Source organism: Bos taurus, chromosome 6 (genome assembly GCF_002263795.3).
Source record: "Bos taurus isolate L1 Dominette 01449 registration number 42190680 breed Hereford chromosome 6, ARS-UCD2.0, whole genome shotgun sequence".
In the NCBI taxonomy this organism is placed as follows: Eukaryota; Metazoa; Chordata; class Mammalia; order Artiodactyla; family Bovidae; genus Bos; species Bos taurus.
In genome coordinates this window covers 25,401,520-25,413,379 of record NC_037333.1, presented here as the reverse complement: position 1 = coordinate 25,413,379, position 11,860 = coordinate 25,401,520, and positions in this window count along the sequence as shown.

Here is an 11,860-nt window from a genome sequence, read left to right as displayed (position 1 = left end):
ATTTCATAAAATTATTTCTTCTTCTTCTGTTTTCTGGGAGAGAGTGTATAGAATTGACATTAATTCCTTAAATGTTTGGTTGAATCCTTCAATGAAACCATCTGGATCTAGAGATTTCTATTTGGGGATGTTTAAAATTGTGAATTCAATTACCTTTGTCTTTGTTAGGTGGTTGGTTTGGTTTAGTCTCTAAGTTGTGTCTGATTCTTGCAACCCTATGGATTCTAGCCCACCAGGCTCCTCTGTCCAGAGGATTTTCCAGACAAGAATATGTAAATACTCTGTTTTGTATTTTAGTCTGCAGTCTTTGAGCAATTACTCCGTTTCATCTAATTTGTCAAATTTATGTGTGTAGAATTACTAACGAAGAGTGAAAGTGAAAGTTGCTCAGTCTTGTCTGACTCTTTGTGACCCCATGGACTATATATACCATGGAATTCTCCAGGCCAGAATACAGAGGTAGGTAGCTTTCCCCTTCTTCAGGGGATCTTCCCAACCCAAGGATGGAACCCACGTCTCCCGCATTGCAGGTGGATTCTTTACCAGCTGAGCCACAGAAGTGTTAGTATTCCCTTATTACTCTTTTGATGTTTGCAGTGTCTGTAGTAATATACTCTGTTTGATTCCTATTATTGATAATTTGTGTCTTTTTTCTGTTTTTCTTTGTCAGAAGCCACTCTTATATTTCAGGCATTCATTTGATGCTGGGGTAATGATGATGAATGTGATATTCAGAGTCCACAGTCTCATAGTGTGAACAAATAATCAGACAATTATAATACAGTGTTTGACATGGTATTATAGAGGGAGTAGAATATGCAATAGAAACAGAGAGGAAGTATATGTAATCTATATTTCTGGGAGCCCAAGGCTGATAGAGTTGGGCCAAGAGAACGCACTGGTCATAGCAAACACCCTCTTCCAACAACACAAGAGAAGACTCTACACATGGACATCACCAGATGGTCAACACCGAAATCAGATTGATTATATTCTCTGCAGCCAAAGATGGAGAAGCTCTATACAGTCAGCAAAAACAAGACCAGGAGCTTACTGTGGCTCAAATCATGAACACCTTATTGCCAAATTCAGACTTAAATTGAAGAAAGTAGGGAAAACCACTAGACCATTCAGGTATGACCTAAATCAAATCCCTTATGATTATACAGTAGAAGTGAGAAATAGATTTAAGGGACTAGATCTGATAGACAGAGTGCCTGAAGAACTATGTATGGATGGAGGTTCATGACATTGTACAGGAGACAGGGATCAAGACCATCCCCATGGAAAAGAAATGCAAAAAAGCAAATGGCTGTCTGGGGAGGCCTTACAAATAGCTGTGAAAAGAAGAGAAGTGAAAAGCAAAGGAGAAAAGGAAAGATATTCACATTTGAATGCAGAATTCCAAAGAAAACAAGAAGAGATAAGAAAGCCTTCCTCAGCAATCAATGCAAAGAAATAGAGGAAAACAACAGAATGGGAAAGGCTAGCAATCTCTTCAAGAAAATTAGAGATACCAAGGGAACATTTCATGCAAAGATGGGTACAATAAAGGACATAAAAGGTATGGACCTAACAGAAGCCGAAGATATTAAGAAGAGGTGGCAAGAATACACAGAAGAACTGTACAAAAAAAATCTTCATGACCCAGATAATCACGATGGTGTGATAACTCACCTAGAGCCAGACATCCTGGAATGTGAAGTCAAGTGGGCCTTAGAAAGCATCACTAGGAACAAAGCTAGTGGAGGTGATGGAATTCCAGTTGAGCTATTTCAAATCCTGAAAGATGATGCTGTGAAAGTGCTGCACTCAATATACCAGCAAATTTGGAAAACTCAGCAGTGGCCACAGGACTGGAAAAGGTCCGTTTGCATTCCACTCCCAAAGAAAGGCAATGCCAAAGAATGCTCAAACTACCACACAATTGCACTCATCTCACATGCTATTAGAATAATGCTGAAAATTCTCCAAGCCAGGCTTCGGCAATATATGAACCGTAAACTTCCAGATGTTCAAGCTGGATTTAGAAAAGGCAGAGGAACCAGAGATCAAATTGCCGAAATCTGCTGGATCATGGAAAAAGCAAGAGAGTTCCATAAAAACATATATTTCTGCTTTATTGACTATGCCAAAGCCTTTGACTGTGTGGATCACAATAAACTGTGGAAAATTCTTCAAGAGATGGGAATACCAGACCACCTGACCTGCCTCTTGAGAAATTTGTATGCAGGTCAGGAAGCAACTTAGAGCTGGACATGGGAAAACAGACTGGTTCCAAATAGGAAAAAGAGTACATCAAGGCTGTATATTGTCACCCTGCTTATTTAACTTACATGCAGAGTACATCATGAGAAACGCTGGGCTGGAAGAAGCACAAGCTGGAATCAAGATTGCTGGGAGAAATATCAATCACCTCAGATATGCAGATGACACCACCCTTATGGCAGAAAGTGAAGAGGAATTAAAAAGCCTCTTGATGGAAGTGAAAGAGGAGAGTGAAAAAGTTGGCTTAAAGCTCAACATTCAGAAAACGAAGATCATGGCATCCAGTCCCATCACTTCATGGGAAATAGATGGGGAAACAGTGGAAACAGTGGCAGACTTTATTTTTTGGGGCTCCAAAATCACTGCAGATGGTGATTGCAGCCATAAAATTAAAAGACACTTACTCCTTGGAAGGAAAGTTATGACCAACCTAGATAGCATATTCAAAAGCAGAGATATTACTTTGCCAACATCCATCTAGTCAAGGCTATGGTTTTTCCTGTGGTCATATATGGATGTGAGAGTTGGACTGTAAAGAAAGCTGAGTGCTGAAGAATTGATGCTTTTGAACTGTGTATTGGAGAAGACTCTTGAGAGTCCCTTGGACTGCAAGGAGATCCAACCAGTCCATTCTAAAGCAGATCAGTTCTGGGTGTTCATTGGAAGGACTGATGCTGAGGCTGAAACTCCAATACTTTGGCCACCTCATGAGAACAGTTGACTCGTTGGAAAAGATTCTGATGCTGGGAGGGATTGGGGGCAGGAGGAGAAGGGGATGACAGAGGATGAGATGGCTGGATGGCATCACTGACTCGATGCACATGAGTTTGTGTGAACTCTGTGAGTTGGTGATGGACAGGGAGGTCTGGTGTGCTGCGATTCATGGGGTTGCAAAGAGTCGGACACAACTGAGCAACTGAGCTGAACTGAACTGCAGGGTCTTGCTATAATGAGATTTGGACAATGGCTGGGGGTTAGGAACAGCGTTTGGTGGGGATGGGGTTTGAGTATGGCTGAGTGGGAAGGCTCACAGACAAGGACTCTGGTATCTTTTAAAGGACAGGAACTGGGGGAAGACTGAAAAAAGTTCAATGTAATTAAGGCACAAGGAATGAAATGAAAGATGTGAGGTTAACGTGAAAGATTCATGTAGAGAAAGGAGTGGTGAGTGCCAAATTTACTTAGCTGGTAATTGGCTATGGGATTCTGGTAAGTCTGTACACTGAGCTTCCCTTGGCCTTGATTTTCTTCCCCACAAAATGAAGGTGACAGCCAAATAATCTCAGAAATTACCTCTGCCCATACCCGAACAAAGCTAAATTTAATAGGTCCCTTTGCAGAAAGGTTCCACAGATGGTTTCTGATAGTGAGATTGGGAAAGGTTAATAATATTCTAGTCCGGGAATCTGTATAACAACCAGAGCTTGGTCTGCATTTGGTTTTTCTCATAAAGGTTCATCTCAGTTTCTTTGCACTCTGTTTTGTTCTATTATCACATGCACCGTTAATACTACAAAGAGTAATGTTATTTATTTTAATGTTTGGTGCCAAAGTCTGTTGTTGCTAAATCATAGATAATTATTAAGCCAATTTCAAAAAAGAAAATGTAAATAAAAGTAATATTTCCTCATACTCCAATTAAATAATGTAAATTGCTTGAGGACTTTGTGAATAAGTTGGGGAAAAACTACCATTTTTCTAGGGTCAAATTCTGAAATAAGGTTTCAAGGTAGGTAAGATGACTATATTAAATTAATACCTATGGCTTCTTTATAGCTACTACCTGTTTGTCATATTTAATGTGAAGAGCAGAAATGGCACCTTTTCTGACCTTTTTATGTGCTTGTAAACTCCGCAAAAGTTTTATGTGCTTGTAAACTCTGCAAAAGTAGCCACTTCAGCAGTAATAGCATGTTCTCCATCAAATTAGCATCAATGCCTCTTTCATCTCGGTTTGTTTCCAAGGCAAAGCATTCAATATCACAGTAATACAAACCTATGCCCCAACCACTAATGCCGAAGAAGCTGAAGTGGAACAGTTCTATGAAGGTCTACAAGACTTCTAGAACTAACACCAAAAATATATGTCCTTTTCATCACAGGGATTGGAATGCAAATGTAGGAAGTCCAGAGATAACCTGGAGTAACAGGCAAGTTTGATCTTGGAGTACAAAATGAAGTAGGACAAAGGCTAACAGAGTTTTGCCAGGAGAACAACTGATCATAACAAACACCCTCTTCCAACAACACAAGAGATGACTCTACCCATGGACATCCCAAATGGTCAGTACTGAAATCAGACTGACTGTATTCTTTGCAGTTAAAGGTGGAGAAACTCTATATAGTCAGCAAAAGCAAGACCAGGATCTGACCGTGGCTCAGATCATGAACTCATTTTTGCAAAATTCAGGCTTAAACTGAAGAAAGTAGGGGAAACCCCTAAATTCAGTATGACCTAAATAAAATCCCTTATAATTATATAGTAAAAGTTGACAAATAGATTCAAGGGGTTAGATCTGTTAGACAGACTGCCTGAAGAACTGTGGATGGAGGTTCATAACATTGTATAGGAGGCAAGGACCAGAACCACTCCAAAGAAAAAGAAATGCAAGAAGGCAAAATGGTTGTCTGAGGAGGCCTTCGGAGAAGGCAATGGCACCCCACTCCAGTACTCTTGCCTGGAAAATCCCATGGATGGAGGAGCTTGGTGGGCTACATACAGTCCATGGGGTCGCTAAGAGTCAGACACGACTGAGCAACTTCACTTTCACTTTTCACTTTCATGCACTGGAGAAGGAAATGGCAACCCACTCCAGTGTTCTTGCCTTGAGAATCCCAGGGATGGGGGAGCCTGGTGGGCTGCCATGTATGGGGTCGCACAGAGTCGGACACGACTGAAGTGACTTAGCAGAGGAGGCCTTAAAAATAGCTGAGAAAAGAGGAGAAGTGAAAGGCAAAAGAGAAAAAGAAAGATATATCTATCTGAATGCAGAGTTCCAAAGAACAGCACAGAGAGATAAGAAAGTCTTCTTAAGTAAACAGCTCAAAGAAAAAGAGGAAAAAAAAATAGAATGGGAATGACTAGAGATCTCTTCAAGAAAATTAGAGATATCAAGGGAACATTTCATGCAAAGATGGGCACAATAAAGGACAGAAATGGCAAGGACCTAATAGAAGCAGAAGAGATAAAGAAAAGGTGACAAGAATACACAAAAGAACTATACAAAAAGGTCTTAATGACCCGATAACCATGATGTTGTGATCACTCACCTAGAGCCAGACATTCTGGAATATGAAATCAAGTGGGCCTTAGGAAGCCTTACGACAAGCAAAGCTAGAGGAGGTGACAAAATTCCATTTGAGCTATTTCAAATCCTAAAAGATAATGCTGTGAAAGTGCTGCACACAATATGCCAGCAAATTTGGAAAACTTGGCAGTGGCCACAGGACTAGAAAAGGTCACTTTTCATTCCAATCCTAAAGAGCACTGACAAAAAATATTCAAAGGACTGCACAATTGTACTCATTTAATATGCTAGGAAGATAATTCTCAAATTCTTCAAGTTAGGCTTCAACAGTACATGATCCAAGAACTTCCAGACATACAAGCTTGATTTAGAAAAGGCAGATGAACCAGAGATCAAATTGCCAACATCTGTTGGATCATAAAAATAATAAGAATTTCAGAAAAACATCTACTTCTGCTTCATTGTCTGCTCTAAACTCTTTGACTGCATGAATCACAATAGGCTGTGGAAAATTCTTCAAGAGATGGGACTACCAGACCATCTTACCTGCCTCCTGAGGAACCCAGATGCAGGTCAAGAAGCAACAGTTAGGACTGGACATGGAACAACAGAATGGTTCCAAATTGGGAAAGGAGTTCATCAAGGCTGTATATTGTTACCCTGCTTATTTATCTTATATATGGAGTAGATCATGCAAAATGCTGGGCTGGATGAATCACAAGCTGAATCACATCTCCAAGATGCCAGGAGAAATATCAACCTCAGATAGGCAGATGATACCACCCTAATGGCAGAAAATGAAGAGGATCTAAAGACCTCCTGATGAAGGTAAAAGAGGAGAGTGAAAAAGCTGGCTTAAAACTCAACATTCAAAAAAAGGAAGATCATGGCATCTGGTCCTATCTCTTCATGGCAGATTGATGGTGAAAAAATAGAAACAGTGGTAAATTTTATGTTCCCGGTCTCCAAAATCACTGTGGATGGTGACTGCAGCCACAAAACTAAAGGACACTTGCTCCTTGAAAGAAAAGCCATGACAAACCTCAGTTCAGTTCAGTTCTAATGCTCAGTCATGTCTGACTGTGATCCCATGGACTGCAGCTTGCCAGGCTTCCCTGTCCATCACCAAATCCCAGAGCTTGCTCAAGCTCACGTCCATTGAGCTGATGATACAATCCAACCATCTCATCCTCTGTTGTCCCCTTTTCCTTCTGCCTTCAGTCTTTCCCAGCATCAGGGTCTTTTCCAATGAGTCAGTTCTTTACATCAGGGGGCCAAAGTATTGGAGCTTTAGCTTTAGCATCAGTCTTTCCAATGGATATTCAGGACTGATTTCCTTTAGGATTGTCTGGTTTAATCTCCTTGAAGACCAAGAGACTCTCAAGAGTCTTCTCCAACACCACAATTCAAAAGCATCAATTATTCAGCACTCAGGTTTCCTTATGGTACAACCCTCACATCCATACATGATTACTGGAAAAACCATAGCTTTGCCTAGATGGACTTTTGTCAGGAAAGTAATGCCTCTGCTTCTTAATATGCTGTCTAGGCTTGTCATAGCTATTCTTCCAAAGAATAAGCGTCTTTTAATTTCATGGCTGTCGTCACCATTTGCAGTGATTTTGGAGCTCAAGAAAATAAAATTTGCCACTGTTTCCATTTTTACCCAACTATTTGCCATGAAGTTATGGGACCAGATGCCATGATCTTCATTTCTTGAATGTTGATTTTTAAGACAGGTTTTCACTCTTCTCTTTCACCTTCACAAAAGGTCTTTGGTTCTTCTTCACTTTCTGTCATAAGAGTGATGTCATCTGCATATCTGAGGTTATTGATATTTCTCCCAGCAATCTTGATTCCAGCTTGTGCTTCATCCAGCCCAGCATTTCTCAAGATGTATTCTGCATATAAGTTAAATAAGCAGGGTGACAATATACAGCCTTGATGTACTTCTTTTCCAATTTGGAACCAGTCTGTTTTTCCATGTCCAGTTCTAACTGTTGCTTCCTGACCTGCATACAGATTTCTCAGGAGGCAGGTCAGGTTGTCTGATATTCCCATCTCTTGAAGAATTTTCCACAGTTTGTTGTGATTCACACAGTTAAAGGCTTTAGCATAGTAAATGAAACAGAAGTAGATATTTTTCTCGAATTCTTTTGATTATTTGATGATCCAATGGATGTTGGCAATTTGATCTCTGGTTCCTCCACCTTTTCTAAGTCTAACTTGAACATCTGGCAGTTCTTGGTTCATACACTGTTGAAAGCTAGCTTAGAGAATTTTCAGTATTACTTTGCTAATGTGTGAGATGAGTGCAATTGTGGGATAGTTTGAACATTCTTTGACATTGCCCTTGGGATTGGAATGAAAACTGACCTTTTCCATTCCTGTGGCCATTCCTGAGTTTTCCAAATTTGCTGGCATATTGAGTGCAGCACTTTCACAGCATCATCTTAGGATTTGAAATAGCTCAAATGGAATTCCATCACCTCCACTAGCTTTGTTCATAGTGATGCTTCCTAAGGCCTACTTGACTTCACTGTCCATGAAGTCTGGCTATAGGTGAGTGATCACACCATTGTGGTTATCTGGGTCATTAAGATCTTTTTTGTATAGTTCTGTGTATTCTTGCCACAGCTTCTTAATATTTTCTACTTCTGTTTAGTCCTTGCCATTTGTATCTTTTATTGTGCCCATCTTTGCATGAAATGTTCTCCTGATATCTCTAATTTTCTTGAAGAAATCTCTAGTCTTTCCCATTTCACATTTAATATGATGACAAACCTAGACATCATATTAGGTTTAAAACTTATGTTCTTCTCCATTTGAATCATGAGGCTAATGCAATGTTTCATACAATGGTGTATGCAAGAAAATATAAACTGAAAGCTAAATAACACAGATTTTCAAGCATTTTAAATTTAGTGTTCTCAAAAAATTTAAAGACCAACATAACCATATTGTAGGTGAAAATGAAAAGGTGAATCTTATTTCTTGTTCTTGTTGTTGTTTCTGTTCAGTCGCTAAGCTGTGTCCGACTTTTGTGACCCCAAGTACTGCAGCATGCCAGGCTTAAGACATCATATTAAAAAGCAGAGACATCCCTTTGCCGATGAAGGTCCATGTTGTCAAAGCTATGGTTTTCCCAGTAGTCATGAACAGACGTGAAATTTGTACCATAAAGAATGCTTAGTACCAATGAATTGATGCTTTCAAACTGTTGTGCTGGAGAAGACTCTTGAGAGTCCCTTGGACAGCAAGGAGATCAAACAAATCTTAAAGGATATCAACCCTGAATATTCACTGGAAAGACATACGAAGCTGAAGCTCCATTTTTTGGCCACTGGATGCTGACTTATTGAAAAGCTCCTTATACTGGGAAAGACTGAGGGCAGGAGGAGAAGGGCACAACAGAGGATTTGATTGTTGGATAACATCACTGACTCAGTTTACATGAGTTTGAGCAAACTCAGAGAGATAGTGACGGACAGGGAAGCCTGGCATGCTGCAGTCTTTGGGGTAGCAAAAGTCAGACAGAACTTAGTGACTGAATAGCAACAACAAGAAATTAGATTAAACTTCTGCATTTTCACCCACAACGTGGTGACATTGGTCTTTAAATTTAAAATGCTTGAAAATCTATGTGTTATTTAATTTTCAGATTATATTTTCTTCGATGCACCATTGTATGTAACATTGCATTAGCCTCATGCTTCAAATGGAGAATGTAAGTTTTAAATTCTCAGCATGCTTGTCTTTTCTTATCAACATGAAGCTTCAGTCCACCATCAATAATGTAGGAACTATTGTTTTTATAGGCTAATGATGGGTGGATCTTGGTACTCTCTTACTAGTATGACCAATAGGATACTTTTATTTGAATATTGCCTGTGGATAGGAGTGAGCTATTCAGCTAAAGAATTTTAAAGGAGACCTATTTAAGGGTCAGTTTCAGAGTTCTATAAAAATTATTTGGGTCATGTTGTTTCAGAACCCATAACCCTAGTCCCATCAGCTCTGCACTCAATGTACAGAGATGCAAGAATGGACTCATAGAGCTAGAAAGTGGCTTCAAGGTCAAACACTCCAACACTGGTTTTCAGATGCTTTGTAACTGACTGATTTTAGTCAGTCTACCAAGTGCACTTTAATAATTTCAACCAAACTTATTGTTAGTTTATATCAACCACTACTATATTGCATAGCAATATCATATAGTAAAGCTCAGGAAAGGGAATACAGCATCCTAGGAAAACCCAGTTCTCTTTAAATGTAAACATTCTTGCACTCTTACTTGTTTACATGGAAAATATTTCGCAGTCAAGACTTTTGAACTCACTCATTACTCTATACAAACACAATCTGCCCCTTGCAAAATAAATTTTTCCTGCTTACTATCTGGAAGGCTTTTTCTCTCTTTTATAGGTTCTTATGCACAGTTCCAGTTTCTACAATGTCTTTTACCCATTGTTCATGTTGTAGTTATACAGTCTCCCAAGGCCCAACTTGGGAGTGACCTGCTCTCAGAGGGCTTCCCCAGTCTTCCAATCAGAAATGAAGTCTCTATGCCTTGAATCTATAGTCTTTTGGATTGTCTGAGCAGATATCACATCCAGTCCTATATTGTAGTTCTTTTTGTATGAGTATCTTATAATACTGAACCATCAGTGACTTGAAGGCAGTCTCTTTTTCTAGTATGTCTACCACAGTGTGGTTATTAAATGTTTAGTAAATGTATGCTGAAGAGAAATACTTCTGAAGTATCAAATAATAAACTATTGATTAAAAATAAACACATAAAAGCAGCACAAATTGTACTTTGTAAATAAATAACTCTCTGGAGGAATTTAGATCATTTCAAAATTATGTTAGTGATAAATAGGTTGCTAATTAAGTTGTACTGTAGTTTAATTTAACTTATATCAGTACTCAAATCACAAAGAAAATTTTACTATAACATAACTTTGTAGTATTTATTCTTTCATTGGTCTTTCCTTTTCATTTTCTCATTTGATCTTCATACCTGACTCTCAAGGGAAAAGGTATCATCCTCATTTTATAGATGACAACAGTGATGACATGGGCAAAGGCACTTAGGGTCACACAGGCTTCCCTGGTGGCTCAGGTGGTAAAGAATCTGTCTGCAATGCAAGAGACTGGGGTTTAATCCCTGGGTTGGGAAGATCCCCTGGAGAAAGAATGGCAACCCACTCCAGTATTCTTGCTGGAGAATTCCATGGACAGAGAAGCCTGGCAGGCTCCAATCCATGGGTCGCACAGAGTTGGACATGACTGACCTACTAACCCTTGACTTTGACTTCAGGGTCACACAATGACTGCTTAAAGGGTTCTTCACAACTGATTTACAGCTCTTGTATCTACATGGTTTCCTACAACCACTCTCTTTTATACTTGAGTTGAGACTTCTCATTTTTCATAAAAGTTTGGATGTAAGAGTCATATGTATAAGACATCATGCAGAGATACATTACACAAACATACACACGTACACACAAACACCAGTTTTCATCTTGGAGCAATTCAAATGCCTTATTCATTTCTTGCAAAAGGCAAGTTATAGGTTATAAGTAGATCTATGTTATTTTTTTATTTTTTGGAAAGTAGCCAGTTACCAGTTTTGGAGAAGGAAATGGCAACCCACTCCAGTATTCTTGCCTGGAGGATCACATGGAAGGAGGAGCCTGGAAGGCTACAGTCCATGGGGTCCCTAAGAGTCGGACACGACTGAGTGATTTCACTTTCACTTTTCACTTTCATGCATTGGAGAAGGAAATGGCAACCCACTCCAGTGTTCTTGCCTGGAGAATCCCAGGGACAGAGGAGCCTGGTGGGTTGCTGTCTATGGGGTCGCACAGAGTCGGACACAACTGAAGTGACTTAGCAGCAGCAGCAGTTACCAGTTTAGGAATAGAATCTCTGGTTTTAAATTCTGTAGAAGGAAATGTCAATAATAAAATGGCTTCAAAAAAAAAAAAAAAAAAAGCAAATCTGATCAAAGAATCAAATGAATTGTTTATGTATAAAATTGGAAAAAGCATTCATGGGGATAGCAAACCATTTACTTTTTGACTCTTTTCCTCTTCATCAAAAGCTATTGAGGTCCTTTAATGGACCAGAACCTGGTGGTCCGGAGTCAACGATGAGAAAGTGAAAGGAGAGAGGCTAATATTTCCTGGGTTAGGAAGCCGGCTTTTGCGTTCCAGGAAATCAGCCAGAAATAGATAGATAGATAGAGAGAGAAAGAAAGAAAGACATGGGGACCCAAGCTCTGATGGAGCAAAGGTGTTTTAATCAATATGGTGTGGGCATATATACTGTAGTTA